The sequence below is a fragment of the Lagenorhynchus albirostris genome, chromosome 14, assembly GCF_949774975.1.
Source record: "Lagenorhynchus albirostris chromosome 14, mLagAlb1.1, whole genome shotgun sequence".
NCBI classification, from domain to species: domain Eukaryota; kingdom Metazoa; phylum Chordata; class Mammalia; order Artiodactyla; family Delphinidae; genus Lagenorhynchus; species Lagenorhynchus albirostris.
Window position 1 is genome coordinate 74,589,252 of NC_083108.1, and position 19,524 is coordinate 74,608,775.

The following is a 19,524-nucleotide window of genomic DNA, read 5'->3' on the forward strand; positions in this document are numbered from 1 at the left end:
CCGATCACTCTGCAAAATGGCAAATTTGTAAACGGCTAGTGATTTAGAGAAGTTGGAAGGGAAGCAGGGAGGCAAGGATGCAGGAAGTGTGTGTGTGTCTGGGGAGCACGCCTCTTATACATCTGTGAAGGTTTTTTACCCCTCTCTCTCTCTCTGTCAGGAAAAGGAACTAATTGTGGGTTCCTAATTTCAAACCAATCTACATCTTCAATGCTCTCTTTGTGTGTTTTACCCAATTACTTAAAAAAAAAAACCCCAAGATAATGCAATGGACATTTCTTAGTCCAGCAGAAATGAATTCACTAGGAAGAGGCCGGGAATTTTTCCTCTCATCTTATCTGACCCAGAATCTGCAAGACACAGAGGCAGAGCTGACTTTGGCCTCAAGCACCAGGCACCGTTCAACACCCAAAATCTTTCTTCCTTCAATGTCCTGTTCCAGATTTTCAGTCGAGACAGGTAAGGGTATAAATGGCCCTTCAGCGATGTGTCCCAAGAATGTGGCCTGGGGGTGTGGTGGAGATCTCTGGGACAGAATACTTTAAAAAGGGTGAAGGGAAATATATTCTCCAGTCCCCAACTGCAGATTGAGGGTGTCAACTGTACAGGAGCCCTTAATTCTGTGACTTCCTGCTTTTGCTTCTATCCATTATTTCTGGTGTTGTTGTTAGGTGCCAGGGGCACCGGGGCAGTGGGGTCTTGCCCTGTGAGAGCCGACGGGGCGGAGGGAACAGGGTGATCTGTAAGTGAGAGGCCATGGCAAATCAGATGACCGCTACTGTCAGGGAGGTTGACAGGGCAAAGAAAGATCAGCTCCTCCAAATCTGCTGAACTAACTGTCCCCCGGTAGCCACAGACACGTTTTCTCAATTTGAGCACAATATCCATTACTGTTTCCCCTACTGGGTTTCAATTAAAAAGGGTGAGAGCAGAGAGGGAAGACAGGAGATAAATGAAAGGGACCAGTGAGCACCGAAGTTTTGTGTGTGTGTGTGTGTGTGTGTGTGTGTGTGTGTGTTTCCTCTCTTCTTTTCATTTCTTTCTTGTAGCCTCACCACTGCTCCTTGCCAGCCAGACAATCTTCCTGTGTTCCCAAAGTTAATGTTTTCATGTCTCCCAAATCCAGTAGGGTGAAGAGACAGGAAAGGAGGTAACGCTGACAGAGATTCTTTCATATCCACTGAAGCCCGCAAGAGATATAGCTGTCTCTCGGGGAGCAATGGCTTTGGGGAGGAATTTGTCTTGCCTGTGTGGTCAAGGGGTTTGGGGGATTGGAGGGGTGTGGGCATTTAGTGTTCCAGGCCTTTACTGTCATATTGGAAACTGATCAAATTCCTCCTCCCTTGTACAATCTTATGGACAATATACCCTTTTGTGGTTCTAAGACACGGGGTGTTTGGAAGGTGGTTTCACCTGCTCCTCTGGCAGGCTTGGCAGGTAGGGGACTTACAAACCTGCTTCCAAGGCCAGGATCTGGGTTGCAGATGCAGGATCCTGACTCCAGGCCTAGCCTGTCTGTCACCGAACGGCCACCAACTCTCCGGCCAAACACACCTCTCACAATTTGGAATCAGGCACCAGCTCCTTTACTCGCTCTGCGTTCTGTGATCACTGAGCCTCTACCACGGCCATTCAGATAACTGCGCAGGGGTCGCTGCACCTCTGTGTGTTAATTACCTGGCAACCTGGGGAGCCTCTTCCTCTGTGTCAGTGAAAGAAATTAGAGGCCTCAACAATGTGATTTCATTTTAAGTCAGAGATGCCTTTCTCCCGACCCAATCGTCCTTGTCTGCAAATAATACATAAATCCTGTTGGAGTCTTGTGGGATATCCAGGGAGTGATTGGTACAAGCCAGCTGAAGGCTTGGGTGAAAGTTTTGGCCTTAGAGATCCCAGAAGCCTTTTAAAAAGTCTCCAGCTTGGGCTTGGAATACAGGAGGGCTCGAGAAGTTTCCTTTCTTTTTAAATTTGTATTTATGTTTTAGAGGAAGAAGAGAGAGGGAGGCAGAGACACACACTGACATAGAAAGAGGGACTGTTTGGAATTGTGAGAGAGCCTTTCCTGAGAGCTGGCGCCCAGGCCTCAGTTCATTTCATCTCCAAGCCAAATATTAAAAATCCTTCTGGTGGGCGGGCGGGCGGGCGGGAGGGCAGAGAGGAGCGGCCTTACGGATCTCGGAACCAACCTGCCCCCTGCGTTCCCTCCTAATGCCCTTTCCTCCTTTCACTTGGGAAAGGAAAACTTCAGGCCCCGGAAGGAGTGGGAGACAGCGACAGCCCTGTACTCCTCCTAAGGTCCTTTTGGCGAAGGTTTCGGCCCGGGGCGGGGGAGCGGGGGGCGGCTTCACCTACCGCTGCCCTCTCCCCCTCCCCCGGTTCCCAGTACGGAAGCTGGACGTGCCTCAGTGCGGCTCCAGGCCTGGCCCAGCGCGGAACCAGAGAAGACGCTCGCGGCCTCGGATTACACCCGCACCCGGGGGTGGAGGGGACCGGTGCTCGGATCGGGGACCCCCCCCACCGCCCCAACGTCCGCACTGGCCCGCAGGGAAGCAAAGGGGTCTCGGACAGGCTGGCCTGCCCCGGCTCTCAGTCGCGACAAGGTCCCTCCAGGCCCGGGAACCCGCGACCGCGGGCACTGGCTCCCTGCGCGGGTTACCTGCCTTCCGTCTGCGGCTGCCGGGGCGGGGCGAGGCGGGCATCCCGGGTGGGAGCGCGGTCGGCCCTGCCCGCGGAACTCACGTCTTTTCCCTAAAACTGGGATCACGGGGGGCATTGAGTTAGGAGCTCCTGACCTCCCCCGGACGTCCGATGTGTCTTTCTGCAGCCTCGATTCCTAACTCCCGTCCCACTCCGGTGGCAAAGGACTAATGGGGCGGGGGCTGGGCGGGGGAGTGGGGGGGATAGTAAAGACCTTGGGGAGGGGGGTACCCAACAGAAAAGAGTCATGTAGCACCCTCTGTCTCTCAAAGTGGTGGAAAAATAATTGCAAGGAATTGCAATTGCCATTCTCCGAGGGAACCAGGCTGAGCCCGGGGAGGTTTTCTGCGTGCAGAGAGAGGGTAGGGTGGAGGAAGCCATCTCCTCTCCCACCGCGGGGGTGTGTTTTTACATGTTTTCTTAGCAGCAAGTTCTACGAACAGGTCAGCCTTACGCTGCCAGCCTGGGGAGTCTTAGGCTATTTCTGGCTTCCAGTGTAGACGCCTCTCTTTCCCCACTCGGCCCCGGTGCAAGTCAAACACTCAGGAGATGGGGGTGAGGGTGCGGGAGGGGGGAGAGCGCCACCTCCCACTTCTGACTTGGAGGGTATATTTGCTTTTGAAATAACTTCTCTTGTCTTCAGACGGTAAAATACGAGTTCCCCACAAGTCTGAGTCTGGTCTTCTGGTACCTCAAGCAGGGTTTGGGTTGGGAGGGGGGGAAGGGGTCTGCTATAATGACCTCTGAGCTGAGTGGGCGTGGGGCGGGGGATTCTGTCTTTGCAGCTCAGCGCTGCTGGGGTACCCGGGCGCATTATTAAACCCAGACGCTCCGTCCAGGAGTTGGGGCCATGCGGAAAAGATTTACAATTAAGCCAATTGGGGCCGAATACAACCGTCCAGAGTTTGCAGGTGTAAATAATGCCTTGCTTTTTTTTTTTTCCATTCCAAGCGGCTTCATTTCAATCCCCCCTTCTACCCCACCCACCCATCCACGGCTGGACCCTAATTCTTTTGGGGTGTTGGGGGGAGGACGGTGCAGCAGAGTTAGGATTTTTCTATTAGACAAGTAAATATATGATGTTGCACTCACTTTTATGTCCCTGTATTAATGCCGTGGATAACCAGGACAGGCTCCTCTATTTCATTCCTCCGTCTAGAACTGAGAATTGTTGGAGTCAATGAAAGCCCTTTTGAGTGTGGGTTATGAATTCTTTTTTTTTTAAGGGAATGGGACAGATTTCTATATAACAGGGATATTGGAGTTGAATCAGTATAAAGTTTTTGAGTTGTAGAGATTGGGTGAGAGAGGGATAAGAAAAAAAAAAGTAAATTCCCTTTAGTTGGGGTATCAGAACATTGCCCCCAGCTGAATCTGGAGAAGAGGTGGGCTTTCAGAGAGTAGAGCCAGATGCTTTTTGAGCTTCAGTTTAGATCTTCCTAATGTTTGGAGAGCTAGCTGAGCGGTTTATGGGCCCAACTTCAAGGCTATACTTCACTGCGTTATTTAAACATAATAGAATATGCATGTGTGTTTCTAAGATGTTCTATGTGGGTACAAGTGTGTATATATGGACTTGCAAGTAGCCCCAAATATGAAATTAAATCTCAGATTTAAAAGTGCATTGTAATCACACCTCACGGGGCTGACTCCCATTTGATCAATATAGACAGAGTGAAATTTGTTTTGCCGCACCGCAGTTACTCCTTTTCTCTCGGAGCAATAAAGTCTGTCTGTTACAAATTAGCAGGGAATTGGAGAATACGCCCCCACCCCACCCCAAGTGTTGTTCGCTGTTTTTAGTCTTGAGCTAACCCGCTCAATAATATATGTAATATGTGTGTACACAGGCACTTTTCCAAAAAATTAGCGATAACATTCCGGGTGTATCAAGAGGGGTGTTTTTCACCCTCTGCGTGTAGGGCTCTGTCCGCATATGAGTTGCCACTCTGGAGACCCATCACCGGGGGGTTGGCACCTACGGGGATCACGGGGGAGGAGGCTTTCCAGCCCAGGTTGCATGCAAGGGCAGGGAATCAAGGCGCCTGACTCCAGCCAGTATCAGGTCATGGGTGTAGAATTAGGAAGGCAGGATTTAACATGTCCGCAACAAAAAGAGGCAAAGCGTCAACCCAGCCTGGGATGAAACCTCCGAGCTGCCACAGGAAAGTTTCTAAGCAGTGGAGCAAACACTATTTTCCCCACTTTTCTTTCTTTTCCTTTTCCCCCTTCCTTTAAAAACTTCCCTGTCCAGTGCATATGTTGGGCATAAATAAAAGGGGGTGGGAGGGGATTGAACGCTGGGTGAACCCGAATCAGCCTTAAGCAATGCGGGGAGTACTTGGGGAGGGTAGGAGATAGATGTGCCCTAAGTTGGAGGTGGGGGGTGGCTGGAGGAAGGGACCGCTTCCCGCTTGGAAACCTCCGTACCTCGTTTCAGGAGGGACTCGCCAGGAACCTCTGCCCAGGGTGCCCTTGCCGTCTCGCCCGCTGGATGGCGCTGGGGGGAGACGAGGCTGGCGGACAGTCGTCCTCCTGTACCCCGCAAGGCCTGAGCGAATCTCCGCCGACGCGCGGGATTGGGACCTCGGTTTTGAGCGATCACAGTGGCAGTCCCGATGCACCAGGAGACCGGAGCTGTTCCTGGAGTCTGGAGCGGGAGAGGGTCACCCAGAGCCCCGCCAGATCAGGGAGCTGGACCAAGAGAGGCTGGGCAAGAACGGGGATGTGGGGAAAGATGGTTCTCAGGGCAAACTAGTGCCTCGTTTCTTAGGTGTCACCTGCACTAGCTCCTGTTTACTGGGAAAGGGGTGTGTGTGTGCGTGCGTGCGTGCGTGCGTGCGTGTGTGTGTGTGCGCGCGCGCGCGCTCGCATTTGGGGGGAGTGGTCTGGAAAGGAGGACAGCCAGATAGGTAATGGAGATGCAGAAAGGGTACACGGTTTGCAGAACCTCACCGTCCAATGTCCCTTTTTGCAAAGGCCAATCTAGTGGTCCCCCGGCCCAGGTATGCTCCGTCTAATCTGAGTGGCTGGCCTTACCAACCAGAATTGCATCTGGAATTGGGAATCTCAGGGCTGGGATGATCTCTGGCTCCTTGGGGACTTGGGGCACTGCACATTGCCAGAGTCCTCATTTGGGAGTGTCTCTCTGAAGGCACTTAAGACCTCAGGCTGGCCCTTGCACAGCCAAAGGAGGAGCTGTGGGCTACAATTTGGGGAAGAATAAATTCACGCCACACTTACTGAGTGCTTTCTGTGTGCCAGGCACTGTGTTAGACATTGCCATCTTGTCCAAAGTTTCTTATAGAGCTAGAAAGGAGAAAAAAATAATCAACCTTAACCAAAGAAGTTAATCGGCTACATGGCCTGGGTAGGAGAGTCTAGTATTAGTTCTCCACCTTGTAAGCTCCTGGAGGGATGGGACTCATCACATCTCCAGCTCTGATCCCACTGCTTGGCACTTAGTAGGTGCTCAGTAAATAATCTTTTGATATAGGAATGAAAGTCAGTGAAGAAAGGGAAAGAAGGCATCAAACTACAGGGGATTCTCTGTGCACATGAAAAAACAAGTGACCACTTCCAAAGAGTACTTTTTAAAAAACGGCATTAAATTTGTTAGCTGCTCCCCCAGACAGATTCTGACACGAGACAGTGCAAAGTTGGTAGTGGGAAGAGAAATTTGGTGTAGTGGATAGAAACATCCACTTGGTCATCCCACAAAATACTGACCGAGAGGCTTATTTGCCCCCGTCCTCTGCTGAACACCGGAGACACGTGGGTGAAGAGATGGGTCCTCGCCAGCTTGATGCTTACGGTCCTGAGCTTTGTTCACTGCAGTTTTAAAAAAAGAGAGAATTCCCATTTTAAAGATGAGGAAAGTCAAGGCCCAGGAAAGGTGGTGTGGGAGAGGGCTTAAGCTCCAGGTCTTAGGGCAGGAAGGCTGAACTAAAGTCAGCCCCCAGCTCTTCTGCGCTCTGGGGAGAGGGAAGGCTGGGTGAATTTTCGCTCCCAGGAAGAGGCAGAGTCTGGGAGCCCTGGAAATCCTGGTGGCGCTACTGACCTGGCCGGGCGTGGTCATCCTGGGCCGGCTTAGGGGGAGCAGAAGTGTATACCCACTGAGGTTGCAAAGGCCAGCCCCAGATCTGCTCCTCCCAGCTCCGACCTTGCCTTGGGGCTGTGATGAGGGATCTAACCTCTAGACGCTCCGATCCGTTTTTTTTCCTTTCATCAGGTACACCTAGCCTAGGACTGAGCAGCATGGCTGCTCTCTACAGACCAGAAGTTGTGGGACAGAAAGCTAGGGAGTCTCCTCCAAGGTCGCATTGCTAAAAAGTGACCGCAAAGAAGATTCTACAACCCCCCCCACCAGGGTTTGATGTTTCTGTGCAGACTCCTCCCCTCAGTACCCCAGTGCCCGGCCCGGCGCAGTCTGGCACGTGCGGTGTGTTCATCAAATGTGGTTTGATTGAATAAACTTAATTCTTGTTTGGTTTCTATGTTTTAAAAATAGAACAAACTAAAAAATGAATCAGTGATCGAATAAAGGGCAGTGGGGTGAGAAGCTCATTCCCCCGACTCGCTGCGAGGGGGTGGGACAGCCTTGAGTCACCCACGCGCCCTCGCACAGCGGCAAGCCCACTTCCCACCAGCTTTCCAAAGACGGCTGTGATTTCCTTCCGTCTATATTTTTGTCCTAGACTTCGTTGGGTTGATCGATAGAAGAGACAAGCTGACCCACGGCGAGGTCAATACAATCGATTCGACGATTTCGACGACCGCTCGGAAATCGCCCTCGTTGCTGCGCGCTGGGTGCCGCGTTGCTGCACCCAAAAGGTTTCGGGATTTAGGGTTTCCCGCTCCCCCGCTTAAGTTACCGAACTGGAGCGAGGATGGGGGTAGGTGGACGGGAAGAAACCTCAAGCCTCACACGAGGGAGCCTCTGGGAACGCTAGGTCGGGAGAGTGCTCTCCACACCCAGCCAGCCCGCCAAGCACTCTCGAAGCTCTGGTAAATTTCGTTCTGGAGTTTCTCGGCCTTGGAATCAGACACCCGCATCTTTTTGCAGCCGGTCCGCTCTCCTTAGCCCTTTGTTTCTCATCTGCAAAATGGGTTTGTTTAAAAAAATCCTATTTATTGGAGATAAGATTTGTGAAATACCCACGAGGAAGATAATGTTCTAAGAGCTTTCCCACACATCAGCCCACCAAATACAGCAATCCGAGGAGGCAGGCGCCTTCTCAATGATGTCCATTTCCCAGATGAGGAAACTGAGTCATGCAGAGACATACAGATTTGCCCGAGCTCCTACAGCTAGTTAGTCCCTCGTGGAGCTGAGATTCAACCTGGGGATGGTCTAACTTCTTGTCTGGCTTTTAACGACAAGGTCGTAGGTGCACCGCGCATACATACGGTAGGTACAGAGGGGTGATCTGTTTCCTGTACTTCTTTGCCCTTTTGGGAGGAGACAGTCCATTTAAACCTTTCCCAGGCAGATCTGCAGCTGCTTTGATCCTTTGGTCCCTTCCTTCTGGAAGCAAATGCAATGGCGGGGGAGGGGGGGAAGGGCGGTTTCCGAGTCTGACAAACCTTCTTAAACTGCGAAATCCAGAGCTTTCAAGACTTTTTTTTTTTTTTTTTGTACGAAGGAAGGAGGGGGACGTGTGTGTATGTAGAATCAATATGGTCCAGACAGCCCTTCACAAAGGGGCTCCAGGCGGGCGCCTCGGCCGCAAGACCCCCGCCCCACCGCCCGCGGCGAATTAATTGGGCCCTGAAAGAAGGGGCGACGTAGCTTCCAGTTAATTAGTCAAGAAATGAATCAAGCCCCAGCGGCCTGGCAAAGACCCCTGGGGCGCGGGTTTTGTGCAAGCCAAATTGGTCGGTGGGGCGCTCCCCTTTGGGCCGGGTGGGGCGCGGCGGGGAACCCGGCTTGGGCGCCTCGGGCTGTCCTGCACCCGGCGCCCAGCACCCCGCGCCCCGGAGCGGGCTCGCGCGCTCCCGCGCTCCCTCGGGCTCTAGCTTTCCGCGTCTCTCTCCCTTTTTCTGTCTCCCTCCTTCCGCTTCTCTCTTCCCTTTTCGGTCTTTGCCGTCGCCCCCTCTCCTGAGCTTTGCTCGAGGTTTCCCACCCCTCTCCCAGCTTCGTCTCTCTCCAAGTTCTTCGTCTGGGACGTCTCCCTCCAAAGCCTCAGCCTCCGCCTAGCAGATCTGGGGCTGGGTGGTCTGGGAACGGCGCTGGGGATGCCAAGAAGCGCTGACTTGGGGAGACAGGGTGGAAATGAACACGGGCTTTGGAGCCCTTGGCCTGCTATGTGTTCCTGGGTACACGACTCTTCATCCTTGGGTCACCTAGGATCCGGGCTCCCGGCTGCGGTTAAAACACTGAGATAATGCACGGCTTTGAAAGGCTTCGGTAACCCGTGACCCGTGTCCCCATGCGATGAGGACTTAGGACTGAGGCAGGCCTGTGACACACAAGCAACTATTGAGCGCCTGCGGTGTGTCTGCCTTACTTTGTTCCTCCAGCACCTCCTCCGGTCACGCTGCGGTAACCCAGGCAGCGAAGATCCCGGTGTTTCCGTCCAAAGCAACTCTGTTGGAGGGAAGGAAGGGGAGACACCAATCGTAAACTCACTTATTTCAAGGTCTTTTTGTGCCACGTGCCAGTGCTCTTTTCTGAACTAGAGGGGTGGAACTGGCGGCTCAGAGAAGTGGAGTGATTTTCCTAGAGTCGCACAGCAAAGGGGATGCACGGCTAAGGGTTTCACCCTGAACCAGGCATTCGGTGCCTGCCCCTTGATCCCGCCAAGAGCTCAGGGGGTCTTCAGAGGTCCTGCTGGCCTGGCACCGAATATTTATGTACAGGAAGAGGGTCGCCAGAATCGCGTTGCCTCCTCCAGCTTAGAGCTAAGGCCCGAATCTCTCTCGGACTGCTTCTTTCCCTCTTTCTTGGTCTTTCGAGCTCAGTCTCCACTTTGGTCTCCCACCCACCAGTCTTTCTGTTTCTCTCCTCCTCCCCCTCGAATCCGGACTCGGAAGTTGAGGCCAGAGTCTCTCCCACATTCTTCCACTTGTCCAGGTAGCTGTTCACATCTCGAGGCTTGGAGCCGGGTTGACATCCAGCTGCCACCAACTGCCAGGATCCGAGCTACAGAAACAAACTCGATCCGATTCCATGCCCTCCCTGCTCCGTCGCCCGCCCGCCCAGCCCCTCCCCAAGCCGCATCCACGGGGTCCTAGGAGCAGACCCCAGTGGATGATTCGATGAATGCCTGCGTTCCAAACAGCAGTCCGGAACCGCGTTTTTTCTTTCTTCTTTTGCCCGCTTCACCGACTTTGGCTTCGCTCAAGGCCCCGAGGTGCCCGCGCTGCGCTTGGCATTCGCTTCCTGCCCCTCGCGGGAGGCCAGGGACTGTGGTTTCCGCTCGCCAAGTCCCTGCCAGGCGCGCACGCAAGAGCTTGGCGAGCTTGGCGCACGCGTTTGGCGCAAACTGCTTTGGGCCTCAGTTTCTCCGCCCCTTTCGGATCAGAGAAGCGACAGACGAAACAGTTGGGAGAGGAGGAATGGCCAACGGATTGGGGGTGGCGGGACCGCGGTTCCCGTGTGTGGAGGGGAGTCAAGACTGGAACCACGGCCGCCCGCCCTCTCCCTCTCCCCCTCTCCGAGGACTGTTATCCACTTCCACGACCCCAGTCTCCCCCAGGCGCGACCTACAGACTGGTGGGGCTCAGCTGGCCGCATGGGTGTGCCCGGCTACCTGGAGGCGAGGACAATCCAGGTCCTAGCCAGCAGGTGCGCGCTCCGGTGCGGGGAAGACTGGTTGCCTGTGGCGCTGCCCGCTCCGCTGTAATTGCTGCTGGCCTTGGTACATTTGCGGCTTCAGACAAGGTGCGTTCCAGCACAGTGTTGGCACACCTGCTACTGCGCTTTAAAAGGGGGCCTGTTAGAGCCCTGGAGCTTTGGAGGAGTCCCTTAACTCTTCTGAGTTTCAGTTGCCCCCTCTGAAAACTGGGGATGATAGGTCCTGCCATAGAGGACCAAGGCAAGGAGCAAATGAGATCACGTGTGTACAGCACTCAGTCTAACCCCTGGCACATAGTAAGTGCTCGTTAAGCGTTAGCTGTTTGGGCGCCCTAATCTCTCTGTCCGTCTCTCTAGATATCAGATAACAATCTATATCTCTCTCTCTCTCTCTCTATAACTATCTATATATAATAGATACAATCAGTATATACTTAGTACATATTATATATGTATTTACTAAAAGTATTGACTCAGTGTATATATACTTAGTACATCACATATATACTAAAAATATATACTATATATATTTAGAGTATCCTTAAGAACATATTCTTTTTCTTAGAAGACTACCTAGCATATATTAAGCCCTCTCTCTATAAGCATTGCTCTCTTACCCAGTTCCGTTTCCAGCTCAGCCTAAAGCTCCTTGGCCTCCTCCCAAGTTGATCCTACAGTGAGAGCCTTCCTCAAGCCTCCCAATCCAGGTTTAGTGCCGCTGTGGGCTCCTTTCCCAAATCTCAGGATCTCAAAACCGCAAGTGATCCCAGAGAGACAGTGCTCTCTTCCTTCCCTTGCATTGGAGTTCAGGTCCCAGTAGGGCTTGGAGACCAGGTGTCCTGACTTGGGGTCCAATGCCTTTTCCACCCCCACCCCCGCCCCCCCGCATCTGCCCCAGGCCATTTCCATCTCCCGAACTGAGAAAAAAAGTTTGTCAGATCTATTGAGGGAATGGCACTTGTGGAAAATGAAGGAACGTGATTGGGTGCCTGGAGCGTCCTTGGGCAGAGCCCCCGGGGCAAGGAGCTCTGTAAATGGGGAGGGGGCTGCCTGTGACCGGGGCTGAAGGGATTTCAGGCTCCTGGGAGGGGTCCTGGATGCCTCGTGGCTCTCAGCGCAGCTGTGTATGGCTGATGACCCCAGACTCTGAGGCCCAGACTGCAGCTGCCCAATTTGTAGTCAGCAGCAGGAGTCCACCATCCCTTTCCTCAATCCTCGAGGACACTGGGACCACTCCTTCCAAGCCTGAGAGCGGGTGGGGGAGGGGAGTGATGAGAAAGGAAAGTTGGAGAGACGGAGAAGGATGACGAAAGGGAGTGTGGAGAGAGTGAAAGCAAGAGAGAAAGGGGACACTTGGGGAGAAGGGAGGAAGGAGAAAACAGAGGGAGACAGACAGACACCGAGAGATAGACAGAGACCCTTACCCACCCGCAGAGAGGCAGAGAGATAAACTCAGGAGACAAAGAGAAAAACAACTAGAAGCACAGAGAACGAACGACAGAGGAAAATGTGGGACAGAAGGAAAGGGCATGGAAGAGGAATGCCCCAAAGTAGAGAGAAGAGAGATGGTGGGGAAATGATAGCCCAGGGAGGTCTGGGGCAGCCCAGCCACACGCCCTGGCCCCCTCTCCCGACACATGCCTTAACTTCCTAGAAGATTATCTAGCACAGTATAAATGCCTCCATTCAATCATGACTGAGCTACTCCAACTGACCAATTCCCGAAGTAGACTCCAGCCTTAAGGGAATATGGTTTTCACACCATACGAAGCGTCAGATACCAGCAATTTAGGAGATAAGTTATCATTCATTAGGGGTTTCCAGGGGCCCCCTACAAGGCCTTTGGGGTAGGGGTGGGGGAATGTGTGGCTGAGAGCTTCCGAGTCAGTGTGCAAAAAGACAATGCGTCTCTCTCTTTGCCATCGGCTAGGCATGGAAGCCTCTCTCCTCCCCCCAGCACATAGTCACTCAACTCCACAAGGAAGGTTTGGTTGGTAGGGTCCAGTTGGCCAAGAAGAGGAAACATTCCGCCAGAGTCCTCCAGATTCTCAAGAGTGCACTGGGCGAGATGGAGAGGGGCTGTGCATGCAATTTCTCAGCTGCTCCCTCTGGAGGAGGATGGGGGGGGATGGGGAACGTCCCCAGCTGCTCCTGGGAAAGCAGATCTTTGTTTAACCAGGGGAGGGTGGTGAGCGATGAGGAGGGGGTTAGATACTAGAGAGGAGCCTGGTTAAGGTGACGTTTCCCGCCTCCCCGAAGCATCACTCCAACTAGTTCAAATAAACCAGGACTCATCTTCCCTCCGGCCCTGCTTCTTCCCTTACTGGCTTCCCGGTCTGCTGAGAAAGGTATTTTAAAAGGACATTTTCATGGTAGCAAATAAAAGGATTTCTTGTCCTTTTTCTTCCTCCTCTTCCTGCTGCTGCTTCTTGGTCTTCTTGCAAGGCTTGTGTTTGCTTCGCTTTAACAAACAGCTGATAGAGTTTGCTTTAAAGGAGCACTAAAAAAAAAAAAAAAAAATTTGTACACCCCAAGGCAGGCCAAGCATTAACCGTGGGCATGCGTGCTCATGTGGATGTGTGTGTGTGTGTGTGTGTGTGTGTGTGTGTGTGTTTAGGCCTCCTGAGTGGGCTTGTGGGTATAGAGGGGACCTGCTTCAGGTGCAGAGCGCTGGGAGGGGGGATGGGGAGGAATGCACGGACAGATTTACACCTGTGCTTACAGCTGCCACTGGCAACACTTACAGCCTCCAGAAATGACCCTCGGTGCCGACTTGTCTGGAAGCCATCAGGGTTAGTTTTGAAGCAGGAATCTTCAAGTGGACCAGAGGGCAAGCTCTGCCCACCCCCTCGCACCCCCCTTCCCCGTTGCTGTCCTCAAGTGCCGCTCCCTCCCCACCGCCCGACAACCCCCTCCCACCTTGTCTGTTTCCTCTATCAGACAAACGTCATCATTTGAATGTCTGATCCCTTTGGTGCTACCGCCTAATGAGGGCCGGGCAGGGTGCAGGGTTTGCAGCCCGTCCATCACAGCCACCCTCCTCCCTCCCGCCGGGAGCTGGGTCTGGCCCCAGGAATCTGTGTGGGATTCCTAACTCTACCCTCCAGCCAGGTTCTGCCCCCTGCCACCAGCCCCACCACAGCGTACTGGCCAGACAGTTGAGTGACTGATAATGTCCAGATGCCTCTGGAATCTTGCTTCCAGTCCTCCCAGCGCTTGGCCAGGTCCGCAGAAGTGGGGGCAGTGGGCAGCAGGCATTCTGCCCCAACACTTGTTGCCACCTCTCAGAGGCCGATGAAAGGCCCACTCAGCTGGGTCCTTCAGGACGGGGGACCCTGGAGCCAGGGCACTCAGAAGGCATGTTTGACACCCTTGCTGGGAACTTTGAGTCTCCGACTTTCTCCCCTCAGCCCCCCAGAGGTCTAGGAGTCTGGGAGGGAGCAGACTGCAGGCCACGGGCTGCCGGAGAAGCCACAGGGGAAAGCCAAGCACTTTGCCTGAGAATTAGCAGGCACTGGGCAAGTATCTGGCCTCCATTCCATTACTGGTAAAATTGGGAGTGGCTGGGGAGGCAGATCTTTTTATATACCTTGGTTTCACCTTCACAGTGATTTCCTTAACATATGTTTCAGTCATCTACTCACTTTTTTTTTTTTTTTTTTTGGCCGCACTGTGTGGCATACGGGATCTTTGTTCCTTGATCAGGGATCGAACCTGTGCCCCCTGTGGTGGAAGCACGGAGTCTTAACTCCTGGACCGCCAGGGAAGTCCACATCTACTCACTTTTTCGAAACACCTAACTTGTTGAAAATTAAATCTTTAGCTGGATACCGTAAATCAAACTTGTGTCTCACTTCCCAGCAGTAGAAGGAACCCAGAAAATGGCGAGCAGTGGATAGAAAGCAACGTTACAAGGCTCTGAGCTGGAGGTTCGCTCTCGCTTTGCTGATGCTGCAGTGATTGTTAGAAGGGTGATCGAGACAGGTAGGTGGGCGCTCATCTGAGCCTGGACTTAGTCCGAAGGTCCGAAAAAGAATTGAAAGGGGAATGGTTCTCTTCCTCGGGGATTTAGTTCCAAATAAAGCTATGTTCAGCTGCCACCCTCGTACCCCCTTTTTTTTTTTTTTTTTTTTGCGGTACGTGGGCCTCGCACTGTTGTGGCCTCTCCTGTTGCGGAGCACAGGCTCCGGACGCGCAGGCTCAGCGGCCATGGCTCACGGGCCCAGCCGCTCCGCGGCATGTGGGATCTTCCCGGACCGGGGCACAAACCCCTGTCCCCTGCATCGGCAGGCGGGCTCTCAACCACTGCGCCACCAGGGAAGCCCCTCGTACCCCTTTGGATGCTTTGGGGAGCACTGCTCAGCATGCTTTCCTAGAGCTTTTTAATGCTACGGCAGCATCAAGCATCCTGTGCTCCGATTTGGGGTTTCTAGGCTCTGCTCTTCCCTGAGCCTCAGAATCATGGCTCAAACCCTCCCTTTGTTTTCTCCATCACCAAGAACGGCTTCACCACCTTTTTGGGCCACAGAGCCCTTGGGCAATCTCATGAAGCCTGTGGATACCGCCTTGGAATTCTCTTTTTGCAAGACATAGGATTACAATTTTAAATAAAAGCAATATTAAAAATATAATAGTAACATAGTTACTAAATAAATATATATAGTAACGTATATGCTCCTTAGGAACGCATTAAATCACACAATCCAGCCATGGCTCTAATGTTGTACCTTTGAAGTCAGGATGAGCAAAACAACATTTGGGGATCTCAGTTACACCTGTAACGCGATTAAGAAAATACCTGTGATTCTTTTGGTGACCAAGTCATAGCCAGTGCGAGTGTTCCCGTGGGTGGTCACCTATATTCATAATGGAAGAAAATACTGATTTCACTGCGAGTCATCCAAGTTCCTAGATGCCTGAATCCTATTCGGGGACACCCCTGTAAGAGTTCATTGGAGGACAGCAGAGTAAGAACCGCTGAAGTGTAGAGGGAATGAATTGGGCTCTCGGTCTCTTAGGAAGGTTCTCCTGGGAAAGAGCCATGGCTTTGAAAGCCTGCGCAATCTACAGATCCCACGAGCTCAGGCAGAAAGGAAAGACATTATCAACATCTCAGGGAATATTTCTCAATAGGCCCAGAGGGGAGCGAGGTCTGGCTTGGAATGGTTTGGCTCAGAGAAGGGAATTTTCTCCCCAGAGTGTTCAGCAATGCCTCCATCCTACACACCCACCTCTGGGGTGATGTTCTAGGCAGCTCTGCCCCCTCTAAAACCTCAGCTTTCCCACCTAGACAAAAGATCGCTGCCCCTTCCCCTCCACCAACACCGTAACTCCTGCACAGCTCTTTTGCCCCAAAGGGTCTGTGGACAAGTCCGACCTTAGCATTGGGTAACCCCTTCGTAAGGGTGAAGACACTGAGCTGATGCATTTTTTGCCTTTAAACAAAGCACTTAGTCAAACCTCTGTGATCAGGGAAGTTGCAAATGGCCCCAGGACAGTAGCTGCCACTGTCCTCGGTGAAATACAGTGCAGAGAACTCTGAGCTACTGGGACAGGCACTTGGAGGCTTGTTTAGGGGATAACCAGAAACACGAAAACTGGAAACTGTCAGAACACCCTCAGGTAAATGGAGTGTAGCTGAACGTTGACTAAGGTAACCTCAGCAGATTCTGGGGTCCCAGTAAAAGGAGAACAAAAGTATTTGTGGACCAGCTACTCTGTGCAAGACCTGTGCCCTGTTCCTGACTCACAGTGGACCTTATCTAAAGGTCCCATTACAGGCTCTAATATCCATTCACTCAACTCATTCATTCCTTAGCAAATGTTTACCAAGGGCCCATATGCATCTCGGTCTAAGGATATAGCAGCGAGCCTAGCACATAAAAATAATTGTCCCCAAGGACCTTCTAATGTGGGAGAGAATAATGAGAAACAAAATAAAGAGGAAAAATAAATGTTTAGTGGTGATGAGTCATATGGAAAAAAATAAATCAGAAAAGGGAGTTGTGAATGGAAGATCGGGGGGGGGCTTCATTTTTATTTTATTTTTTATTATTTTATTTTATTTTTATTTATTTTTTTGGCCACACTGCACACGCAGCATGCGGGATCTTAGTTCCCCAAACAGGGATCGAACCCGTGCCCCCTGCAGTGGAAGCTTGGAGTCCTAACCACTGCACCGCCAGGGAATTCCTGGGGGCTTCATTTTTAAAGGAAGTGTGAGAGAGAAGACAGCTGCAGGAGACCCACATTTACTTGAACAAAATCCTGGATTCTGAGCTGGGCACCGTCTCCATCATTTGTCCACCGTCTCCATCATTCTAGGTAGTTCTTATTTTCGTCCCTATTTTATTGTTGGGGAAGGTGAGGCTCAGAGAGGTTAAGTGACTTACCAAGGTCTGCATAAGGCAGAATTAGAATTTGAACCCAGGACTCAATTTCTCTTTCTTCCATACCAGGCTGCTTCTGACGCATTTCTGGGAAGACAGAAGAAAGGAAGAAACAGGAAGGTCATGGAGGAGTGGCAGAAGAACACCAAAGAGTAAACTTTACCCTATGAATCATTAGCTCAGTCTTCTAAGACTGGGGAAACTGAGGCCCAGAGAGGAAAAGTAATTGTCCAAGGTCACAAAGAAAAAAAAAATCCTAATGGCTAGATGTCCTAGCTCATCAGCACCTAGTCTTGTCTTGGCATCGTATGGCAAGTCACTTTGGGTCTCTGGGCCTCAGTTTCCTCATCTATAAAATGGAGCCAAGCAGATCAGTTGCCCACAATGGATGAAAAGGAAAGACAGAATCACTCAGGAGAGAGAATTTATTCTAATGCTTGGCACAGAATTTGTACCCAATAAATATTAGATTTCTTCACTCTTCCTCAGCCAACCTTCTCCTTGGCACCATTTGGTCAGAGTAAGGGTCATATGTCTGTTGGTTTTCATGGTCTGGGCTAGCGGTCTCCAAATTTTTTTTTTTTCTTTTTAATTTGGCCATGCTGCTCAGCTTGTGGGCTCTTAGTTCCCCGACCAGGGATAGAACCCACGCCCCCTGCAGTGGAAGAGAAGAGTCCTAAACACTGGACCACCAGGGAATTCCCTCCAAACTTTTTTTTACTGAAACATTTCCAACGTAAAAGAGTACAGCAACTGGTAGAAGGAATTCCCGTATACCCACCACCACTTCAATAATTATCAACTCATGGCCCATCTTGTTTCATTTACGTACCCTCACTGGATTGTTTTAATGCAAACGCAGACACCATATCATTTCATTTGTAAATACTTCGGTGTGTATCTCCAAAAAATAAGAATAAAAATTTTAAAAAACAACTACAAGACTGTTATCACACACACACACCCCAAAAGCAATGACTGGGTAATCTTATGAAATACCCAGTTCGTACTCAGTAGTTCCCAGTTGTCTCCATTCTTCTTCTTTTATCACAGTTGGTTCGTTCCAGTTAGGTTGCAGGCAATGTGTCTACATTGTTTTTGATTATATGTCTCTTACATCCACTTCCCATTTCTTTTCCCTGAAAAAATTGTCAATAGAAATAATGGAATCATTCTGGCTGTTGCCATTTGCATCCCTGTAGTGTCATTTATTGTGTTTCTCTGTCCCCTGTATTTCCTATAGACCAGTGGTTAGAAAGAGGTGTTTGATGAGCTTCAGAGTCGATTCTTTTGGCAAATCGCCTTCATGGATGGTGGTATGTACTTTTTATTCTTTTCACTTTTATTATTTATTTATTTATTTATTTTTGGCCGCGCTGTGCGGCTTGTGGGATCTCCCTGACCAGGGATGGAACCCGTGCCCCCTGCAGTGGAAGCGTAGAGTCCTAACCACTGGGAAGCCAGGGAATTCCTGGTGGTGTGTACTTGCATCAAAAGACTTGTGATGTCACTTGTTTTTCTTTTTTTTTTTTAATTTTATTTATTTTATTTTTATTTTTGGCTGTGTTGGGTCTTTGTTGCTGCACACGGGCTTTCTCTAGTTGCAGCGAGCGGGGTCCACTCTCAGTTGTGGTGCACTGGCTTCTTATTCAGTGACTTCTCTTGTTGCAGAGCACTGGCTCTAGGCGTGCAGGCTTCAGTAGTTGTGGCACATGGGCTCACTAGTTGTGACTCGTTGGCTCCAGAGCGCAGGCTCAGTAGTTGTGGCGCATGGGCTTAGGTGCTCCACGGCATGTGGGATCTTCCTGGACCAGGGCTTGAACCTATGTCCCCTGTGTTGGCAGGCGGATTCTTAACCACTGCACCACCAGGGAAGTCCCACTTGTCTTTCTTCTTGGTTTATGAGTAGCTGCTGATGACTGTTTGTAGGATGGACCCATTATTTCATTAGGGGTTTGCACAACAGTGATATTTCATTTCTTTCATTTCGTCTTCATTTATTATGTGAAATACTCCCAAATTTCTCGAGAGGACACCACATCACTAAACGCTAAGGTTTGAGTAGACACCGTCCACTATCTAGATTTTCACGTTTCCAAATGATATATCTCTTCTGTTGAATTTGACATATGACATATAATTGAACTGCACTCAACTGGAAATTAAAAGCGATAACGTTTACAAACAAATGTGCCGGGAATTTCTTCCTGTACTCAGTGGTCAGCCCGTTTCTAATCCAGGGGTGTGCACAACATCATCGGGAATTTCTTCCTTCTCTTTCTTTTTAAAAAAATTTTATGGGAGTATAGTTGACTTACAATATTGTGTTAGCTTCAGGTATAAGGAATTTATTTCTTAATTCAGTCAGGAAGCCCCTTGCGAACCAAATGAAAAAGGAGCCTGTGAAACTCTCTGAAAATGTTGATCCATCGGACCCCGTCTCTCTCCCCCCTACCCCCCCACCTCCCAACTGTTCACCGGTGCTGGGAGAAGGAAAGGAAGATTCTGCCACAGCTGTGTCCATTTGGGAGGGTCCTGTGCAGAGAGGTTTACAGACCGGAAGCTGCCTCAGGGAAAGGCGAATTGTTTTTGTTTTTTTCACTTTTCATTTTAAAGTACTCACTCCATCAGAGCCAACGG

The 19,524-nt window shown here is 51.0% G+C and overlaps 1 long non-coding RNA gene across 1 annotated transcript in view; it reads left to right on the plus strand.

Moving 5' to 3' along the window:
- Positions 1-18,020, plus strand: part of LOC132503942 (uncharacterized) — a 24,902-nt gene extending 6,882 nt beyond the window's left edge. Inside the window, exons 3-4 of the long non-coding RNA XR_009534674.1 lie at positions 14,360-14,479; positions 16,954-18,020. This is a non-coding gene — a long non-coding RNA (uncharacterized LOC132503942). The remainder of the gene's footprint in view (positions 1-14,359; positions 14,480-16,953) is intronic.
- The last annotated feature ends 1,504 nt before the right edge of the window (positions 18,021-19,524 follow it).